The sequence below is a fragment of the Myotis daubentonii genome, chromosome 12, assembly GCF_963259705.1.
Source record: "Myotis daubentonii chromosome 12, mMyoDau2.1, whole genome shotgun sequence".
Classification (NCBI taxonomy): Eukaryota; Metazoa; Chordata; class Mammalia; order Chiroptera; family Vespertilionidae; genus Myotis; species Myotis daubentonii.
Genome location: NC_081851.1, coordinates 16,102 through 39,304, shown reverse-complemented (window position 1 = coordinate 39,304; position 23,203 = coordinate 16,102). Strand labels below are relative to the sequence as shown.

Here is a 23,203-nt window from a genome sequence, read left to right as displayed (position 1 = left end):
ATCAGGTTATCTTAATCCTTGATCTCCTACAGGGTGGAATCTGGGTGTGGCTGTGCTCCTTGCCTGGGGGCTGGGGGGAGGAGTCTCACTCTCCGGAGAGGGTGGCTGCCCCAGTCCTGGGCTCAGGGGTGTCTCAGCACTCAATTCACTGCCACCTCTCCCGGCTCCCCCTCTTTCCCCAGTCTCTCCCCAGATTCCGCTCCTCCACACACTCTCCCTCTCTTCAGCACAGGTGAGTGTCTGTATCCGAAATGTCCCATGAACAGGATTCAGTGAAAACAAACAAACAAATGCCGGCCGCGGAAACGGGGAAGGCTTGGTTTCTGTAAGCTTCTTCTCTTACCGGGACTGCATGGTCAGGTCAGCTCTTCAGGCTGCCCCCTTTAGGCTCAGTCCTCCGTGATCACAGAACCCAGCTCTCAATTTCCCTGGCGGCGCCAGGAATCCCGCGGTCCTCCTTTCCCCCGTCAGGGGCTGTGCCTGTCCCAAGGGACTCTGCTGTCTGCCACACGGTCTCCCTCCGACTCTCTGGGCTCAGAGGTCTGGCAAAATTTCCTGCCAAAATCCCTGGGTTTTTTTACCTTTCCAGGGGAGTTCTGCTCTTCCCGGCTGCAAACCCTCTCACCAGCTGAGGAATATCGCCAATTCGGTCTGAGTGTTACTAGCTTCAGCTGCTCGCTCCATTTGCTCCGGGACACGACCTGGGACACGTCTGCCTATATCGCCGCCATCTCGGTTCTCTCTCTCACACGTTCTTGATCATTTCAGGGAACTATCATTGTGTATTTTAACAGTTTTACCACAATTAGACAGTTTTCTGAGAAGTATTTACTGGAATCTTCAACATTTTTACTGATTCTCACAAAAAAACGCCAAAGCCAATCAGGCTTAATTGTAAATATAAACACTATTCTCGTCATTCCAATGCTTTATACACAAAATCTGAGCTATGTAAACATCAAGTCTTAATATTTGAAAGCACATTCCCGTGAATGCCCAACCTGAAGTACCCGGAGTTGTAAATATTACCAGTATTTTCGTGATTTCACAGCTTTCCCCTGGAAACCTCCATTACGGAATAGGGCAGTAAACGTATTAAGAATAGATTTACGGGTACTTGAAGTGTTTATTACACGTTCTTAATCATTTCTGGGAACTATCATTGTGTATTTTAACAGTTTTACCACAATATGACAGTTTTCTGAGAAGTATTTCCTGGAATCGTCACCATTTTTACTGACTCACAAAAAAAAACGCCAAAGCCAATCAGCCTTAATTGTAAACATAAACACTATTCTCGTCATTCCATGCTTTATACACAAATTGTGAGCTCTGTAAACATAAACTCTTAATACTTGAAAGGACATTCCCGTGAAAACGCCACCTGAAGTACCCGGAGTTGTAAATATTGCCAGTATTTTCGTCCTTTCACAGCTTTCCACTGGAACCCTCCGGGACGGAATAGGGCAGTAAACGTATTAAGAATCGATTTATGTGTACTTGAAGTGTTTCGTACACGTTCTTAAGTGTTTCTGGGAACAATCATTGTGTATTTTAACAGTTTTACCACAATTAGACAGTTTTCTGAGAAGTATTTACTGGAATCGTCACCATTTTACTGACTCACACAAAAAAACGCCAAAGCCAATCAGCCTTAACTGTAAACATAAACACTATTCTCGTCATTCCAATGCTTTATACACAAATTCTGAGCTCTGTAAATATCAAGTCTTAATATTTGAAAGCACATTCCCGCGAATGCCCTACCTGAAGTACCCGGAGTTGTAAATATTACCAGTATTTTCGTCATTTCACAGCTTTCCACTGTAAACCTCTGTAATTGAATAAGACAGTAAACGTAGTAAGAATCTATTTACGTGTACTTGAAGTGTTTCTTACACGTTCTTAATCATTTCTGGGAACTATCATTGTATATTTTAACAGTTTTCCCACAATTAGACAGTTTTCTGAGAAGTATTTACTGGAATCTTCAGCATTTTTACTGACTCACACAAAAAAACGCCAAAGCCAATCAGCCTTAATTGTAAACGTAAACACTATTCTCGTCATTCCAAAGCTTTAAACACAAATTCTGAGCTCTGAAAACATGAACTCTTAATATCTGAAAGAACATTCCCGTGAAAACGCCACCGGAAGTACCCGGATTTGTAAATATTACCAGTATTTTCGTCATTTCACAGCTTTCCACTAGAAACCTCCTTGATTGAATAGGACAGCAAACGTAGGAAGAATCTATTTACATGTACTTGAAATCTTTCTTGCGAGTTCGTAATCATTTATGGGAACTATCTTTGTGTATTTTAACAGTTTTACCAAAATTAGCCAGTTTTCTTAGAATTATTTACTGGAATCGCACCATTTTAACTGACGCAAACAAAAAAAACGCCAAAGCCAATCAGCCTTAATTGTAAATATAAACACTATTCTCATCATTCCAAGGCTGTGTACACAAATTCTGAGCTCTGAAAACATGAACTCTTAATATTTGAAAGCACATTCCCGTGAAAATTCCACCGGAAGTGTCCGGAGTTGTAAATATTACCAGTATTTTCGTCATTTCACAGCTTTCCATTGTAAACCTCTGTGATTGAATAAGACAGTAAACGTAGTAAGAATCTATTTACATGTACGTGAAATGTTTCTTACACGTTCTTAATCATTTCTGGGAACTATCATTGTGTATTTTAACAGTTTTGCCACAATTAGACAGTTTTCTGAGAAGTATTTACTGGAATCGTCACCATTTTTACTGACTCACACAAAAAAAAGTCAAAGCCAATCACCCTTAATTGTAAACATAAACACTCATCTCGTCATTCCAAGTCTTAATACATACATTCTGAGCTCTGTAATCCTGAGCTCTTAATATCTGAAAGCACATTCCCGTGAAAACGCCACCGGAAGTACCCAGAGTTGTAAATATTCCCAGTATTTCTGTCATTTCACAGCTTTCCACTGGAAAACACCATTATTGAATAGGACAGTAAACGTAGTAAGAATCTATTTACGTGTACTTGAAGTGATTCTTCCACGTTCTTAATCATTTTTGGGAACTACCATTGTGTATTTTAACATTTTTCCCACAATTAGACAGTTTTCTGAAAAGTATTTACTGGAATCATCACCATTTTACTGATTCACACAAAAAAACACCAAAGCAAATCAGCCTTAATTGTAAACATAAACACTATTCTCGTCATTCCAAGGCTTTCTACACAAATTCTGAGCTGTGTAAACATGAACTCTTAATATCTGAAAGCACATTCCCGTGAAAACGCAACCAGAAGTACCCAGAGTTTTAAATATTGCCAGTATTTCCGTCATTTCACAGCTTTCCACTGGAAACCTCCTTGATTGAATAGGACAGTAAACTTAGTAAGAATCTATTTACGTGTACTTGAAATGTTTCTTACACGTTCTTAATCATTTCTGGGTACTATCATTGTGTATTTTAACAGTTTTACCACAGACAGTTTTCTGAGAAGTATTTACTGGAATCGTCACCATTTTTACTGACTCACACAAAAAAACGCCAAAGCCAATCACCCTTAATTGTAAACATAAACACTCTTCTTGTCATTCCAAGTCTTAATACATACATTCTGAGCTCTGTAATCATGAGCTCTTAATATCTGAAAGCACATTCCCGTGAAAACGCCACCGGAAGTACCCAGAGTTGTCAATATTACCAGTATTTCCGTCATTTCACAGCTTTCCACTATAAAACACCATTATTGAATAGGACAGTAAACGTAGTAAGAATCTATTTACGTGAACTTGAAGTGATTCTTACACGTTCTTAATCATTTCTGGGAACTATCATTGTGTATTTTAACAGTTTTACCACAATTAGACAGTTTTCTGAGAAGTATTTACTGGAATCGTCAGCATTTTTACTGACTCACACAAAAAAACGCCAAAGCCAATCAGCCTTAATTGTAAACATAAACATATTCTCGTCATTCCAAGGCTTTAAACACAAATTCTGAGCTCTGAAAACATGAACTCTTAATATTTGAAAGAACATTCCCATGAAAACGCCACCGGAAGTACCCGGATTTGTTAATATTACCAGTATTTTCGTCATTTCACAGCTTTCCACTAGAAACCTCCTAGATTGAATAGGACAGCAAACGTAGTAAGAATCTATTTACGTGTACTTGAAATCTTTCTTAGGAGTTTGTAATCATTTATGGGAACTATCATTTTGTATTTTAACAGTTTTCCCACAATTTGACAGTTTTCTGAGAAGTATTTACTGGAACAATCACCATTTTAATTGACTCACACAAAAAAACGCCAAAGCCAATCAGCCTTAATTGTAAACATAAACACTATTCTCGTCATTCCAAGGCTGTGTACACAAATTCTGAGCTCTGAAAACATGAACTCTTAATATTTGAAAGCACATTCCCGTGAAAACGCCAGCGGAAGTACCCGGAGTTGTAAATATTACCAGTATTTATGTCATTTCACAGCATTCCACTGGAAACCTCCTTGATTGAATAGGACAGCAAACGTAGTAAGAATCTATTTACGTGTACTTGAAGTGATTCCTCCACGTTCTTAATAATTTCTGGAAACTAGCATTGTGTATTTTAACCGTTTTACCACAATTAGACAGTTTTCTGAGAAGTATTTACTTTAATCGTCACCAGTTTTACTGACTGACACAAAAAAACGCCAAAGCCAATCAGCCTTAATTGTAAACATAAACACTATTCTCGTCATTCCAAGGCTTTAAACACAAATTCTGAGATCTGAAAACATGAACTCTTAATATTTGAAAGCACATTCCCGTGAAAATGCCACCGGAAGTACCCGGAGTTGTAAATATTACCAGTATTTTCGTCATTTCACAGCTTTCCACTGTAAACCTCCGTGATTGAATAAGACAGTAAATGTAGTAAGAATCTATTTACGTGTACGTGAAATGTTTCTTACACGTTCTTAATCATTTCTGGGAACTATCATTGTGTATTTTAACAGTTTTGCCACAATTAGACAGTTTTCTGAGAAGTATTTACTGGAATCGTCACCATTTTTACTGACTCACACAAAAAAACGTCAAAGCCAATCACCCTTAATTGTAAACATAAACACTCTTCTCGTCATTCCAAGTCTTAATACATACATTCTGAGCTCTGTAATCCTGAGCTCTTAATATCTGAAAGCACATTCCCGTGAAAACGCCACCGGAAGTACCCAGAGTTGTAAATATTCCCAGTATTTCCGTCATTTCACAGCTTTCCACTGGAAAACACCATTATTGTATAGGACAGTAAACGTAGTAAGAATCTATTTACGTGTACTTGAAGTGATTCTTCCACGTTCTTAATCATTTTGGGGAACTACCATTGTGTATTTTAACAGTTTTCCCACAATTTGACAGTTTTCTGAGAAGTATTTACTGGAATCGTCACCATTTTACTGACTCACACAAAAAAACGCCAAAGCCAATCAGCCTTAGTTGTAAACAAAAACACTCTTCTCTTCATTCCAAGGCTTTGTACACAAATTCTGAGCTCTGTAAACATGAACTCTTAATATCTGAAAGCACATTCCTGTGAAAACGCCACCGGAATTACCCGCAGTTGTAAATATTGCCAGTATTTCCATCATTTCACAGCTTTCCACTGGATAACTCCGTTATTGAATAGGACAGTAAACGTAGTAAGAATCTATTTACGTGTACTTGAAGTGATTCTTCCGCGTTCTTAATCATTGCTGGGAACTATCATTGTGTATTTTAACAGTTTTACCACAATTAGACAGTTTTCTGAGAAGTATTTACTTTAATCATCACCATTTTAACTGACTCACAGAAAAAAACGCAAAGCCAATGACCCTTAATTGTAAACATAAACACTATTCTCGTCTTTCCAAGGCTTTCTACACAAATCAAATTCTGAGCTCTGAAAACATGAACTCTTAATATTTGAATGCACATTCCCGTGAAAAGGCCACCGGAAGTACCCGCAGTTGGAAATATTGCCCCTATTTCCGTCATTTCACAGCTTTCCACTAGAAACCTCCTTGATTGAATAGGACAGCAAACGTAGTAAGAATCTCTTTATGTGTACTTGAAATCTTTCTTACGAGTTCTTAATCATTTATGGGAACTATCATTGTGTATTTTAACAGTTTTCCCACAATTAGACAGTATTCTGAGAAGTATTTACTGGAATCGACACCATTTTTACTGACTCACACAAAAAAACGCCAAAGCCAATCACCCTTAATTGTAAACATAAACACTATTCTCGTCATTCCAAGGCTTTAGACACAAATTCTGTTCTCTGAAAACATTAACTCTTAATATCTGAAAGCACATTCCCGTGAAAACGCCACTGGAAGTACCCGCAGTTGTAAACATTTCAAATATTTCCGTCATTTCACAGCTTTCCACTGGAAAACACCATTATTGAATAGGAAAGTAAACGTAGTAAGAATCTATTTACGTGTACTTGAAATGTTTCTTACACTTTCTTAATCATTTCTGGGAACTATCATTGTGTATTTTAACAGTTTTCCCACAATTAGACAGTATTCTGAGAAGTATTTACCGGAATCGTCACCATTTTTACTGACTCACACAAAAAAACGCCAAAGCCAATCAGCCTTAATTGTAAACGTAAACACTATTCTCGTCATTCCAAGGCTTTAAACACAAATTCTGATCTCTGAAAACATGAAATCTTAATATTTGAAAGCACATTCCCTTGAAAACGCCACCGGAAGTACCCGGAGTTGTAAATATTACCAGTATTTTCGTCATTTCACAGCTTTCCACTGGAAACTTCCTTGATTCAATAGGACAGCAAACGTAGTAAGAATCTATTTACGTGTACTTGAAATTTTTCTTACGAGTTCTTAATCATTTATGGGAAATATCGTTGTGTATTTTAACAGTTTTAACACAATTAGACAGTTTTCTGAGAAGTATTTACTGGAATCGTCACCATTTTAACTGACTCACACAAAAAAACGCCAAAGCAAATCAGCCTTAATTGTAAACATAAACACTATTCTCGTCATTCCAAGGCTTTGTACACAAATTCTGAGCTCTGTAAACATGAACTCTTATAACCTGAAAGCACATTCCCATGAAAACGCCACCGGAATTACCCGGAGTTGTAAATATTGCCAGTATTTCCGTCATTTCCCAGCTTTCCACTAGCAAACACCATTATTGAATAGGACAGTAAACATAGTAAGAATCTATTTACGTGTACTTGAAGTGATTCTTCCACGTTCTTAATCATTTCTGGGAACTATCATTGTGTATTTTAACAGTTTTACCAAAATTAGCCAGTTTTCTTAGAATTATTTACTGGAATCGCACCATTTTAACTGACTCACACAAAAAAAACGCCAAAGCCAATCAGCCTTAATTGTAAATATAAACACTATTCTCATCATTCCAAGGCTTTGTACACAAATTCTGAGCTCTGTAAACATGAACTCTTAATATTTGAAAGCACATTCCCGTGAAAACGCCACCTGAAGTACCCGGAGTTGTCCATATCACCAGTATTTTCGTCATTTCACAGGTTTCCACTGGAAACTTCCGTGATTGAATACGACAGTAAATGTAGTAAGAATCAATTTACGTGTACTTGAAGTGTTTCTTACACATTCTTAATCATTTCTGGGAAGTATCATTGTGTATTTTAACAGTTTTACCACAATTATACAGTTTTCTGAGAAGTATTTACTGGAATCGTCACCATTTTAACTGATTCACACATAAAAAAAAGCCAAAGCCAATCAGCCTTTTTTTTTTATTATTGCTTAAAGTCTTACAAAGGGTATTACATATGTGTCCATTTTTTCCCTCCGCCCTAGACAGTCCCCTAGCCTCCCCTATCCCCCGGTGTCTTATGTCCATTGGTTATGCTTATATGCATGCATACAAGTCCTTCGGTTGATCTCTTACCCCCCTACCTCCTGCACCCACCCTCCCTGGCCTTCCCGCTGCAGTTTGACAATCTGTTTGAGGCAGCTCTGCCTCTGTAGCTATTTTTGTTCAAAAGTTTATAATGGTCTCGGGGAGAGAACCAAGATGGCGGCATAGGATAACGCCGGAGTTTGCTGCTTTGAACAACTACTTCAAAAGTGAAACTAAAAGACGGAACGGACATCACGCAGAACCACAGGAACGCTGGCTGAGTGGAAGTCCTACAACTAGGAGGAAAGAGAAATGCATACGGACACTCAGAGGAGGCGCAGTGCTGAAGTCAAATTCTGAGGTGCGGAGTGCGCGGAGCGGGCTGGCGGCGGGGGGCGAAGTTGGCATTTTCAATCAGGAGGGAGTCGCAGACTCTGAGCTCCAGATACAGGCGAGTCTTTAAGGACCCAGACTCAAACGGGAGAAGCGGGACTGTCTGGCTTCGGTCAGAGCGAGTGCAGCTTTCTCTCCGAGCTTTGCAGCGGGTGCTGGGACTCAGAGAGGCAGAGCCCCTGGGGACAGGACTGAGAGCCGCCATAACTGCTCTCTCCGGCCCACGCTGTTGATCCTGTTCGACCCGCCCTGTCCAATCCCTGCACAGAGGCATTTGCCGGATAGCCTCAGGCAAAGGCTAGATTAGCACCTCCCTAGAGGACAGAAGTTCTCTCACTGCTGACACAGCTGATTCTCATAGCCACTTGGCCTGGAGGTCAAACCCTCCCTAGTATTAGCTACAACAATCAAGGTTTAACTATAAGACTACGAACAAAGACCACTAGGGGGTGCACCAAGGAAGCATAACAAAATGCGGAGACAAAGAAACAGGACAAAATTGTCAATGGAAGATATAGAGTTCAGAACCACACTTTTAAGGTATCTCAAGAACTGTTTAGAAGCCGCCGATAAACTTAGTGAGATCTACAAGAAAACTAATGAGACCCTCGATGTTATGTTGGGGAACCAACTAGAAATTAAGCATACACGGACTGAAATAACGAATATTATACAGACTCCCGACAGCAGACCAGAGGAGCGCAAGAATCAAGTCAATGATTTGAAATGCGAGGAAGCAAAAAACACCCAACCGGAAAAGCAAAATGAAAAAAGAATCCAAAAATGTGAGGATAAGAAAGGGAGAACCAAGATGAGGTACCATCTCACACCTGTCAGACTGGCTATCATCAACAAATCAACAAACGACAAGTGCTGGAGAGGATGTGGAGAATAAGGAACACTTGTGCACTGCTGGTGGGAATGCAGACTGGTGCAGCCACTATGGAAGACAGTATGGAGTTTCCTTAAAAAACTGAAAATGGAACTCCCATTTGACCCTGTGATCCCACTTCTAGGAATATATCCCAAGAAACCAGAAACACCAACCAGAAAGGATATATGCACCCATATGTTCATAGCAGCACAATTCACCATAGCTAAGATCTGGAAACAGCCTAAGTGCCCATCAGTAGATGAATGGATTAGAAAACTGTGGTACATCTACACGATGGAATACTATGCTGCTGTAAAAAGGAAGGAACTCTTACCATTTGCAACGTCATGGATGGAACTGGAGAGCATTATGCTAAGTGAAATAAGCCAGTCAATAAAGGAAAAATACCACATGATCTCACTCATTCATGGACAATAGAGACCATTATAAACTTTTGAACAATAATAGATACAGAGGCAGAGCTGCCTCAAACAGATTGTCAAACTGCAGCGGGAAGGCCGGGGAGGGTTGGGGGGCAGGAGGTAGGGGGGTAAGAGATCAACTAAAGGACTTGTATGCATGCATATAAGCATAACCAATGGACATAAGACACTGGGTGATAGGGGAGGCTAGGGGACTGTCTAGGGCGGGGGGATAAAATGGATACATATGTAATACCCTTTGTAATACTTTAAGCAATAAATAAAAAAAAATGCAAGGATAGTGTAAGGAGCCTCTGGGACAGCTTCAAGCGTACCAACATCAGAATTATAGGGGTGCCAGAAGATGAGAGAGTGCAAGATATTGAAAACCTATTCGAAGAAATAATGACAGAAAACTTCCCCCACCTGGTGAAAGAAATGGACTTACAGGTCCAAGAAGCGCGGAGAACCCCAAACAAAAGGAATCCAAAGAGGACCACACCAAGACACATCATAATTAAAATGCCAAGAGCAAAAGATAAAGAGAGAATCTTAAAAACAGCAAGAGAAAGAAACTCAGTTACCTACAAGGGAATACCCATACGACTGTCAGCTGATTTCTCAACAGAAACTTTGCAGGCCAGAAGGGAGTGGCAAGAAATATTCAAAGTGATGAATACCAAGAACCTACAACCAAGATTACTTTATCCAGCAAAGCTATCATTCAGAATTGAAGGTCAGATAAAGAGCTTCACAGATAAGGAAAAGCTAAAGGAGTTCATCACCACCAAACCAGGATTATATGAAATGCTGAAAGGTATCCTTTAAGAAGAGGAAGAGGAAGAAAAAGGTAAAGATACAAATTATGAACAACAAATATGCATCTATCAACAAGTGAATCTAAGAATCAAGTGAATAAATAATCTGATGAACAGAATGAACTGGTGATTATAATAGAATCAGGGACATAGAAAGGGAATGGACTGACTATTCTTCGGGGGGAAAGGGGTGTGGGAGATGCGGGAAGAGACTGGACAAAAATCGTGCACCTATGGATGAGGACAGTGGGTGGGGAGTGAGGGCGGAGGGTGGGGCGGGAACTGGGAGGAGGGGAGATATGGAGGGGAAAAAAGAGGAACAAATGTAATAATCTGAACAATAAAGATTTAATTTTTAAAAAAAATAAATTAATTAATTAAATATGGAGCTCTAAAAAAAAAAGTTTATAATGGTTTCTATTATCCATGAATGAGTGAGATTATGTGGTATTTTTCCTTCATTGACTGGCTTATTTCACTTAGCATAATGCTCTCCAGTTCCATCCATGCTGTTGCATATGGTAAGAGTTCCTTCCTTTTTAGAGCAGCATAGTATTCCATCGTGTAGATGTATCACAGTTTTCTAATCCATTCATCTACTGATGGGCACTTAGGCTGTTTCCAGATCTTAGCTATGGTGAATTGTGCTGCTATGAACATAGGGGTGCATATATCCTTTCTGATTGGTGTTTCTGGTTTCTTGGGATATATTCCTAGAAGTGGGATCACAGGGTCAAATGGGAGTTCCATTTTCAGTTTTTTGAGGAAACTCCATACTGTCTTCCATAGTGGCTGCACCAGTCTGCATTCCCACCAGCAGTGCACAAGTGTTCCTTTTTCTCCACATCCTCTCCAGCACTTGTCGTTTGTTGATTTGTTGATGATAGCCAGTCTGACAGGTGTAAGATGGTACCTCATTGTTGTTTTGATTTGCATCTCTCGGATGATTAGTGACTTTGAGCATGTTTTCATATGTCTCTTGGCTTTCTGAATGTCCTCTTTTGAAAGGTGTCTATTTAGGTCCTTTGCCCATTTTTTGATTGGATTGTTTATCTTCCTTTTGTTAAGTTGTTTGATTTCCCATAAATTTTGGAGATTAGGCCCTTATCAGATATGTCATTGGCAAATATGTTTTCCCACACAGTGAGTTTTCTCATTGTTTTGTTGATGGTTTCTTTTGCTGTGCAAAAGCTTTTTATTTTGATGTAGTCCCATTTGTTCATTTTCTCTTTCGTTTCAAGTGCCCTAGGAGCTGTATCAGTGAAGAAATTGCTTCGGCATATGTCTGAGATTTTGTTGCCTTTGGATTCTTCTAGAATTTTTATGGTTTCCTGTCGTACATTTAAGTCCTTTATCCATTTTGAGATTATTTTTGTGTATGGTGTAAGTTGGTGGTCCTGTTTCATTTTCTTGCATATATCTGTCCAGTTTTCCCAACACCATTTATTGAGGAGACTATCTTGGCTCCATTGTATGTTCTTGCCTCCTTTGTCAAATATTAATTGAGCATATTCGTTCGGGCCGATTTCTGGGCTCTCTATTCTATTCCATTGATCTATATGCCTATTCTTGTACCAGTACCAGACAGTTTTGAGAACAGTGGCTTTGTAATACATCTTGATATCTGGTATTGAGATTCCACCTACTTTGTTCTTTTTCAGGATTGCCAATCAGCCTTAATTGTAAACATGAACATTTTCTCATCATTCCAAGGCTTTATACACAATTTCTGAGCTCTGTAAACATGAACTCTTAATATTTGAAAGCACATTCCCGTGAAAACGCCACCTGGAGTACCCGGAGTTGTAAATATTACCAGTATTTTCGTCATTTCACAGCTTTCCACTGGAAACCTCCGTGATTGAATAGGACAGTAAATGTACTAATAATCTATTTACGTGTACTTGAAGTGTTTCTTACACATTCTTAATCATTTGTGGGAACTCTCATTGTGTATTTTAACAGTTTTACCACAATTAGATAGTTTTCTGAGAAGTATTTACTGAAATCGTCACCATTTGAAGTGACTCACACAAAAAAACGCCAAAGCCAATAAGCCTTAATTGTAAACATAAACACTATTCCCGTCATTCCAAGGCTTTATACACAAATTCTGAGCTCTGTAAACATGAACTCTTAATATTTGAAAGCACATTCCCGTCAAAACGCCACCTGAAGTACCCAGAGTTGTAAATATTACCAGTATTTTCGTCATTGCACAGATTTCCACTGGAAATGTAGTAAGAATCTACTTATGTGTAATTGCAGTGTTTCTTTCACGTTCTTAATCATTTCAGGGAACTATCATTGTGTATTTTAACAGTTTTACCACAATTAGACAGTTTTCTTAGAAGTACTTACTGGAATCGTAACCATTTTAACTGATTCACAAAAAAAACCGTCAAAGCCAATCAGCCTTAATTGTAAACATAAACATTTTCTCATCATTCCAAGGCTTTATACACAAATTCTAAATTGCGTATTTTAAGAGGTATAGCACAATTAGAGAGTTTTCCTACAAGTATATACTGGAAAGGTTAGCATTTTAACTCATTCACACATATAACGCCAGAGAAATTCGGCCTCAGTTGTAAAAATAAACAGTATAGTCGTCACTTACAGTCTTTCTACACAAATTTTGAGCTGTATAAACATGAATTCCTTATATTTGAAAGCCAATTCAAGTGAAAATGCTCCCTAAAGTAGCCGGAGGTGTAAATATTATCAGTTTTCTGGTCATTTCCAGATTGCCACTGGGAACTCCGTGATAGAAAACGGCAGGAAATGTAGTAAGAATCTATTTCCTTTAATTTCAAGTGTTTCTTACAAGTTTTTAATCATTTCTGGAAACTATAATTGCGTATTTGAAGAGTTTTACCACAATTATAGAGTTTTCCTACAAGTATATACTGGAATAGTCAGGATTTTAACTGATTCACACAAAAATGCCAGAGAAATTCGGCCTCAATTGTAAACATAAACACAATAGTCCTCACTTACAGTGTTTCTACACAAATTTTGAGCTGTATAAACCTGAATTCCTAATATTTGAAAGCAAATTCAAGTCAAAACGCTCCCTAAAGTAGCCGGAGTTGTAAACATCATCAGTTTTCTGGTCATTTCCCATCTTTCCACTGGTAACCTCTGTGATAGAAAACGGCAGGAAATGTAGTAAGAATCTAGTTTGTTTCATTTCAAGTGTTTATTACGAGTTTTTAATCATTTCTGGAAACTATCATTGCGTATTTTAAGAGTTTTAAGACAATTAGAGAGTTTTCTCACAAGTATGTACTGGAATCGTCTAAATTTTATCTGATTCACACAAAAAACACCAGAGAAATTCGGCCTCAATTGTAAACATAAGCAGGATAGGCCTCACTACAGTCTTTTTACACAAATTTTGAGCTGTATAAAAAAGAATTCCTAATATTTGAAAGCAAATTCAAGTGAAAACGCTCCCTACAGTAGTGGGAGTTTTAAATATTATCAGTTTTCTGGTCATTTCCCAGCTTTCCACTGGTAACCTCCGTGATAGAAAACGGCAGGAAATGTAGTAAGAATCTATTTCCTTTTATTTCAAGTGTTTATTACAAGTTTATAATCATTTCTGGAAACTGCAATTGCGTATTTTAAGAGTTTTACCACAATTAGAGAGTTATCTCACAAGTATGTACTGGAATCGTCAGGATTTTAACTGATTCACCCAAAAAACACCCGAGAAATTCGACCTCAATTGTAAACATAAACAGTATAGTCCTTACTTACAGTCTTTCTACACAAATTTGGAGCTGTATAAACATGAATTCCTAATATTTAAAAGCAAATTCAGGTGAAAACGCTCCCTAAAGTAGCCGGAGTTGTAAATATTATCAGTTATCTGGTCATTTTCCAGCTTTCCACTGGTAATCTCTGTGATTGAAAGCAGCAGGAAATGTAGTAAGAATCTATTTACTTTTATTTCAAGTGTTTCTTACAAGTTTTTAATCATTTCTGGAAACTATAATTGCGTATTTTAAGAGTTTTAACACAATAGAGAGTTTTCCTCAAAGTACAGGATCTCAGCAGATGGGCGGGCCAGAGACAGCTGATGGCTCTGCAAGAAGAGATCTGGTCCGGGCCGGGCCGGGGCGGCGGGTGTGCGGAGTCGGGTGGCGGAGCACCAGGTCGGGGAGCGGGGTGCGGGGTGCGGGGTGCCGGGTGCGGGGACAGGGCTTTGGGATGTTTCTGTTTTCCTTGCCCAAGCTCCGCCCCGTGGCCAAGGCAGGGCCGGCCCTGAGGTCCACTATAGGACGCCCGCCCCCTTCCCGCCACTCTGCAGCACTCCACCTCCCCACCCCCAAACACCCACCCTGGGCCCAGGAGAGCGGCTGGGCCACTCCCCGCCTCGCCTTGGCGGTGTTGAGGGTTTGGTGGGGGGACCCCTGGGGCTACTCTTGGATCCCCCACCCCCGGCCACCACGACCTCCACCCCCAATCAGGCAGGGAAAGGGGTCTCCCGCCTGACAGAGGGCACCCCTGGATGGGAGGGATGTGTCTGTGACGCCAGTGGAGGAGGCTCCAGCGGGTTTGGCTCAGTGGACAGAGCGCAGGCCTGTGGATGGAAGGGTCTCGGGTTCGATTGGGGTCAAGGGCACTTACCTCCCTTGCAGGCTGGATCCCTGCCCCCTCGGAGGCAACCAATCCAGGTGTCTCCCTCACATCCATGTTTCTCTCTGCCTCTCCCGGTTTTTTCCAGTCTCCCTAAAAGTCAAGGGAGAGATATCCTGGCCGAGGATTACGAGAAAGAAAGAAAGAAAGAAATTAATAAATTATAAATAAATGCAGGCGGAACCGCTGAACACTCTCGGGGGAATCTGATATGTGGCTCTCCTGGGTCCTCTTCATCCCGTGGGGACAGCGCCCTCTGTACCCACCCTCAACCCTGGGCCCACTCCGACTGCCGGTGCTCTGGTCTCTAGCTCCCGGACAAGGATTGGAAGGAGTTGTACTAGTGCAACTGAGTCTCCATGACCACCTGGGTGGAGCTCTGATAAGGCAACGCCTGGTGTCCGGGCCATTGGAAAATTGCCTGGGTCTCACCACAGTAGGAAAACCCACCATGAAGTCATTTTCCCTGATCAGGTGCACAGGGTTGTCTGAATAGACTTCCAGCCATGAAGGAATAAAATGAGCCCTCAACCCCTAGGATTTCCAGAGGGTACGGGACCTTGGTCCCCAGCACTCACTTCCTCTTATGCCCCCCATGACCTGAGGTAGGCACTTGAGAGACCCAGCAAACCACCCCTCCTGCAGTTTCTTCCGCTCCAGCACCAACACACACACACACACACACACACACACACACACACACACACAACGCACACACACACAGGCACGCACGCACGCACGCACGCACGCACACACACACACACACAGTGGCAAGGACGGATATGACGCCCTCAAGTGCCCCCAGTTGTGGCCTACCTGGGATTGGCCAACGCTAGGCTGTCCTAAGTTACCTGAGGGCTACACACCGCTCAAGGTCAGCAGGCGTCAGAAGGGAGACTAGAGCCACTGTCTGCGTGAGGGAAACAGTTTTGCTGTGAGCTTTTCCAAAGGCACACCCCAAGGACATCTGGAGACCAGTGGAGAGCATCCTGTCAAGTGAGGTGATAGGGGCCTGTCTCAGCAATGTGGTGCCTGGTGACCAGAGTTCTAGCTTCTGTATTGTCCTGTCCCTGAGGAAGTGGCATAAAGTTTGCAGGGTTCCATTACCTGTCCGTGTTCCTTTAAGCACACTTGCCCGGAAAGCCCTCTGGGCTTTTGACTGACACCCCCAGAAATACTCCAAGTTCTCCAACTCAGCTTTCCCCCTCCCCCAGCTCCCCGTTCTTGCCACCAGGGGCCTAGCGTTCAGGAGAGCCCCGTGAGACCTGTGCTGTCTGATCGGTTTAGTGTCCTGGCAAAGCCACTGTGTCCTCCTGGGCCTTCCCAGGGACCCTGCCGGCACACACATGAGGGATGATTCAAGAAACACTTTTCTATTGACCTGGACCGGTGCATATGACATCAAACCTGCCACACCTGTGGGCCTGGTGACCTGCGCCGGATGCAAAAACTCAAGAGAGGGCCAGGTCGCTAGACAGGGTGGGGGATGTGGCCTGGACGGCCGCTTCCAACAGGCCCGGGCTTCAGCACTGCGGTCCTGGGAGAGGCACACCGCCCTGGGCCACCTGGCTAGGTCTCCACCTGGAAGAGGGTGAAATGGAGGACACGAAGGGGTGACCACCCAGGCCATATCCCCTCCTAGGGTCTCCCAGGACACGTCGCATCAGACCTTGGGCTGGCTGTGGGCCTCCCGGAGACCAATTCCAGCATGTCATAATTTCAAGAGTTTCTTTAGAACGTTGATGAGACTTGGGAACTCAACAGGGTTGAGTCACACATGTAGTCACATGTTGGGAATGGCTGAAGGCATTTCCCCAAACCTGACAAGGGATGATTCTGGGCTGCCAGACAGTTAAAAGGCATCTTAATCTACATGTTATCGCCTCCTACTGGCCAAACGCCTGAACAGCCGTAGGCGAATTCCCCCATTCTGACCATGTTTCTGTAAACCCTTTGACGTGTCTATCTCTGCCTCGCCTCAGGACAAGTTGTGTTAATAAAAAGCATGGGGTCCTGGGGACGGGGAGCACCTAAGGCCTTAGACTTAAGACCTTAGAACTTAGCTCCTTTAGCTAAGCTCCTCTGACCCCCAAATGCCTTTCAAAATGATGTCTCCTCTCCAGACTCTTTCTTCGTCCCTGGGCTCCTCTCATCTCACATCTACACACAGCCTCCTCCAGATTCCTGAACCCTTCTGGATGCTGGGACAGGAACCCCAGCTGGGCCTACTTGGTGGGCGCCTCTCCCTCCACTCCCCCTGGGCCCTGCCTTCGCACATTTTTGGTCCCAACTAAGCGTTTGGCCATTGGATTCTCCCCAACACAATGCTGCCATGGGGATGTGAAGCGGACTCCCTAGCGGAGCCCAGTTGGGGAGGGCGCCCCCTTCCGGGCTCACCGGGACATCGCACCCCCCGGGGAGCCGCTCTCCGGGAAGCTCCGAAGGTGGACGGGAGGCAGCTGGTGGCTCCGCAGGGACAGATCTAGTCCCGGCTAGAGGGCGGCCGGGCGGGGCGGGGCGGAGGGTGGGGGGAGCTGAGCACCAGGTCAGCCAGGGGGGCCCAGGGCTCAGCGGGCCTGGAGCCCCGGCGCCGCGGGCTCTTGAGGCTCCCGGAGGCCGGCTCCCGCGTCTACGGCCATACCACCCTGAACGCGCCCGATCTCGTCTGTTCTCGGAAGCTAAGCAGGGTCGGGCCTGGTTAGTACTTGGATGGGAGACCGCCTGGGAATACCGGGTGCTGTAGGCTTTTGATGGCCATTTTTGGAGCCCGCCCCATCCGCCCTTTGGCGGTGTGGGGGGAACCTCCCATCGCCCCCCGCGGGGCTACTCTCAGAACCGAACCCCCGCCCCCGCCCCCGCCCCCCCTCGTGGGCCGTCCAAACTTAGGAGGTGGTGTCTCGCGCCCAACAGACAGCAGCCCTGCGTTGCAGGGGCGTGTCTCTTCCCTTCTCCCGCCCCCGCGCAAGCCCCAAGCGCTCCGTGCTCTGCGGGGGCAACAGGGGACCCACACCCACACCCACACCCGGGGGAACCCATCGAACCCCCGGTGCTGCGGACAGGGAGGTAGCTCCCCAACCGCGAAGGGAACCCCGCGGGCCCCACCAAAGGCCCAGGCCGCCCCTCGCTTTGTGCCATCCCTCGGGGGGCTTCGTCCTACCGGGTGGCGGTGGACACCCCCTTGCGCCTTTCAGGCAATCGCACCCCCAAAGGAAGGCGCCCTCCTGCGTCTTGTCGAAGCTCAGGAGATGGGCGGGCCAGAGACAGCTGATGGCTCTGCAAGAAGAGATCTGGTCCGGGCCGGGCCGGGGCGGCGGGTGTGCGGAGTCGGGTGGCGGAGCACCAGGTCGGGGAGCGGGGTGCGGGGTGCGGGGTGCCGGGTGCGGGGACAGGGCTTTGGGATGTTTCTGTTTTCCTTGCCCAAGCTCCGCCCCGTGGCCAAGGCAGGGCCGGCCCTGAGGTCCACTATAGGACGCCCGCCCCCTTCCCGCCACTCTGCAGCACTCCACCTCCCCACCCCCAAACACCCACCCTGGGCCCAGGAGAGCGGCTGGGCCACTCCCCGCCTCGCCTTGGCGGTGTTGAGGGTTTGGTGGGGGGACCCCTGGGGCTACTCTTGGATCCCCCACCCCCGGCCACCACGACCTCCACCCCCAATCAGGCAGGGAAAGGGGTCTCCCGCCTGACAGAGGGCACCCCTGGATGGGAGGGATGTGTCTGTGACGCCAGTGGAGGAGGCTCCAGCGGGTTTGGCTCAGTGGACAGAGCGCAGGCCTGTGGATGGAAGGGTCTCGGGTTCGATTGGGGTCAAGGGCACTTACCTCCCTTGCAGGCTGGATCCCTGCCCCCTCGGAGGCAACCAATCCAGGTGTCTCCCTCACATCCATGTTTCTCTCTGCCTCTCCCGGTTTTTTCCAGTCTCCCTAAAAGTCAAGGGAGAGATATCCTGGCCGAGGATTACGAGAAAGAAAGAAAGAAAGAAATTAATAAATTATAAATAAATGCAGGCGGAACCGCTGAACACTCTCGGGGGAATCTGATATGTGGCTCTCCTGGGTCCTCTTCATCCCGTGGGGACAGCGCCCTCTGTACCCACCCTCAACCCTGGGCCCACTCCGACTGCCGGTGCTCTGGTCTCTAGCTCCCGGACAAGGATTGGAAGGAGTTGTACTAGTGCAACTGAGTCTCCATGACCACCTGGGTGGAGCTCTGATAAGGCAACGCCTGGTGTCCGGGCCATTGGAAAATTGCCTGGGTCTCACCACAGTAGGAAAACCCACCATGAAGTCATTTTCCCTGATCAGGTGCACAGGGTTGTCTGAATAGACTTCCAGCCATGAAGGAATAAAATGAGCCCTCAACCCCTAGGATTTCCAGAGGGTACGGGACCTTGGTCCCCAGCACTCACTTCCTCTTATGCCCCCCATGACCTGAGGTAGGCACTTGAGAGACCCAGCAAACCACCCCTCCTGCAGTTTCTTCCGCTCCAGCACCAACACACACACACACACACACACACACACACACACACACACACAACGCACACACACACAGGCACGCACGCACGCACGCACGCACGCACACACACACACACACAGTGGCAAGGACGGATATGACGCCCTCAAGTGCCCCCAGTTGTGGCCTACCTGGGATTGGCCAACGCTAGGCTGTCCTAAGTTACCTGAGGGCTACACACCGCTCAAGGTCAGCAGGCGTCAGAAGGGAGACTAGAGCCACTGTCTGCGTGAGGGAAACAGTTTTGCTGTGAGCTTTTCCAAAGGCACACCCCAAGGACATCTGGAGACCAGTGGAGAGCATCCTGTCAAGTGAGGTGATAGGGGCCTGTCTCAGCAATGTGGTGCCTGGTGACCAGAGTTCTAGCTTCTGTATTGTCCTGTCCCTGAGGAAGTGGCATAAAGTTTGCAGGGTTCCATTACCTGTCCGTGTTCCTTTAAGCACACTTGCCCGGAAAGCCCTCTGGGCTTTTGACTGACACCCCCAGAAATACTCCAAGTTCTCCAACTCAGCTTTCCCCCTCCCCCAGCTCCCCGTTCTTGCCACCAGGGGCCTAGCGTTCAGGAGAGCCCCGTGAGACCTGTGCTGTCTGATCGGTTTAGTGTCCTGGCAAAGCCACTGTGTCCTCCTGGGCCTTCCCAGGGACCCTGCCGGCACACACATGAGGGATGATTCAAGAAACACTTTTCTATTGACCTGGACCGGTGCATATGACATCAAACCTGCCACACCTGTGGGCCTGGTGACCTGCGCCGGATGCAAAAACTCAAGAGAGGGCCAGGTCGCTAGACAGGGTGGGGGATGTGGCCTGGACGGCCGCTTCCAACAGGCCCGGGCTTCAGCACTGCGGTCCTGGGAGAGGCACACCGCCCTGGGCCACCTGGCTAGGTCTCCACCTGGAAGAGGGTGAAATGGAGGACACGAAGGGGTGACCACCCAGGCCATATCCCCTCCTAGGGTCTCCCAGGACACGTCGCATCAGACCTTGGGCTGGCTGTGGGCCTCCCGGAGACCAATTCCAGCATGTCATAATTTCAAGAGTTTCTTTAGAACGTTGATGAGACTTGGGAACTCAACAGGGTTGAGTCACACATGTAGTCACATGTTGGGAATGGCTGAAGGCATTTCCCCAAACCTGACAAGGGATGATTCTGGGCTGCCAGACAGTTAAAAGGCATCTTAATCTACATGTTATCGCCTCCTACTGGCCAAACGCCTGAACAGCCGTAGGCGAATTCCCCCATTCTGACCATGTTTCTGTAAACCCTTTGACGTGTCTATCTCTGCCTCGCCTCAGGACAAGTTGTGTTAATAAAAAGCATGGGGTCCTGGGGACGGGGAGCACCTAAGGCCTTAGACTTAAGACCTTAGAACTTAGCTCCTTTAGCTAAGCTCCTCTGACCCCCAAATGCCTTTCAAAATGATGTCTCCTCTCCAGACTCTTTCTTCGTCCCTGGGCTCCTCTCATCTCACATCTACACACAGCCTCCTCCAGATTCCTGAACCCTTCTGGATGCTGGGACAGGAACCCCAGCTGGGCCTACTTGGTGGGCGCCTCTCCCTCCACTCCCCCTGGGCCCTGCCTTCGCACATTTTTGGTCCCAACTAAGCGTTTGGCCATTGGATTCTCCCCAACACAATGCTGCCATGGGGATGTGAAGCGGACTCCCTAGCGGAGCCCAGTTGGGGAGGGCGCCCCCTTCCGGGCTCACCGGGACATCGCACCCCCCGGGGAGCCGCTCTCCGGGAAGCTCAGAAGGTGGACGGGAGGCAGCTGGTGGCTCCGCAGGGACAGATCTAGTCCCGGCTAGAGGGCGGCCGGGCGGGGCGGGGCGGAGGGTGGGGGGAGCTGAGCACCAGGTCAGCCAGGGGGGCCCAGGGCTCAGCGGGCCTGGAGCCCCGGCGCCGCGGGCTCTTGAGGCTCCCGGAGGCCGGCTCCCGCGTCTACGGCCATACCACCCTGAACGCGCCCGATCTCGTCTGATCTCGGAAGCTAAGCAGGGTCGGGCCTGGTTAGTACTTGGATGGGAGACCGCCTGGGAATACCGGGTGCTGTAGGCTTTTGATGGCCATTTTTGGAGCCCGCCCCATCCGCCCTTTGGCGGTGTGGGGGGAACCTCCCATCGCCCCCCGCGGGGCTACTCTCAGAACCGAACCCCCGCCCCCGCCCCCGCCCCCCCTCGTGGGCCGTCCAAACTTAGGAGGTGGTGTCTCGCGCCCAACAGACAGCAGCCCTGCGTTGCAGGGGCGTGTCTCTTCCCTTCTCCCGCCCCCGCGCAAGCCCCAAGCGCTCCGTGCTCTGCGGGGGCAACAGGGGACCCACACCCACACCCACACCCGGGGGAACCCATCGAACCCCCGGTGCTGCGGACAGGGAGGTAGCTCCCCAACCGCGAAGGGAACCCCGCGGGCCCCACCAAAGGCCCAGGCCGCCCCTCGCTTTGTGCCATCCCTCGGGGGGCTTCGTCCTACCGGGTGGCGGTGGACACCCCCTTGCGCCTTTCAGGCAATCGCACCCCCAAAGGAAGGCGCCCTCCTGCGTCTTGTCGAAGCTCAGGAGATGGGCGGGCCAGAGACAGCTGATGGCTCTGCAAGAAGAGATCTGGTCCGGGCCGGGCCGGGGCGGCGGGTGTGCGGAGTCGGGTGGCGGAGCACCAGGTCGGGGAGCGGGGTGCGGGGTGCGGGGTGCCGGGTGCGGGGACAGGGCTTTGGGATGTTTCTGTTTTCCTTGCCCAAGCTCCGCCCCGTGGCCAAGGCAGGGCCGGCCCTGAGGTCCACTATAGGACGCCCGCCCCCTTCCCGCCACTCTGCAGCACTCCACCTCCCCACCCCCAAACACCCACCCTGGGCCCAGGAGAGCGGCTGGGCCACTCCCCGCCTCGCCTTGGCGGTGTTGAGGGTTTGGTGGGGGGACCCCTGGGGCTACTCTTGGATCCCCCACCCCCGGCCACCACGACCTCCACCCCCAATCAGGCAGGGAAAGGGGTCTCCCGCCTGACAGAGGGCACCCCTGGATGGGAGGGATGTGTCTGTGACGCCAGTGGAGGAGGCTCCAGCGGGTTTGGCTCAGTGGACAGAGCGCAGGCCTGTGGATGGAAGGGTCTCGGGTTCGATTGGGGTCAAGGGCACTTACCTCCCTTGCAGGCTGGATCCCTGCCCCCTCGGAGGCAACCAATCCAGGTGTCTCCCTCACATCCATGTTTCTCTCTGCCTCTCCCGGTTTTTTCCAGTCTCCCTAAAAGTCAAGGGAGAGATATCCTGGCCGAGGATTACGAGAAAGAAAGAAAGAAAGAAATTAATAAATTATAAATAAATGCAGGCGGAACCGCTGAACACTCTCGGGGGAATCTGATATGTGGCTCTCCTGGGTCCTCTTCATCCCGTGGGGACAGCGCCCTCTGTACCCACCCTCAACCCTGGGCCCACTCCGACTGCCGGTGCTCTGGTCTCTAGCTCCCGGACAAGGATTGGAAGGAGTTGTACTAGTGCAACTGAGTCTCCATGACCACCTGGGTGGAGCTCTGATAAGGCAACGCCTGGTGTCCGGGCCATTGGAAAATTGCCTGGGTCTCACCACAGTAGGAAAACCCACCATGAAGTCATTTTCCCTGATCAGGTGCACAGG

The 23,203-nt window shown here is 46.8% G+C and overlaps 2 non-coding genes across 2 annotated transcripts; both read left to right on the top strand.

Moving 5' to 3' along the window:
- The first annotated feature begins 17,693 nt into the window (after positions 1 to 17,693).
- On the top strand, positions 17,694 to 17,812 carry LOC132213973 (5S ribosomal RNA). The gene has a single exon (XR_009448087.1). It is a non-coding gene; the product is annotated as a 5S ribosomal RNA (ribosomal RNA).
- A 3,708-nt stretch (positions 17,813 to 21,520) lies between these two features.
- LOC132214145 (5S ribosomal RNA) lies at positions 21,521 to 21,639 on the top strand. The gene has a single exon (XR_009448222.1). It is a non-coding gene; the product is annotated as a 5S ribosomal RNA (ribosomal RNA).
- The last annotated feature ends 1,564 nt before the right edge of the window (positions 21,640 to 23,203 follow it).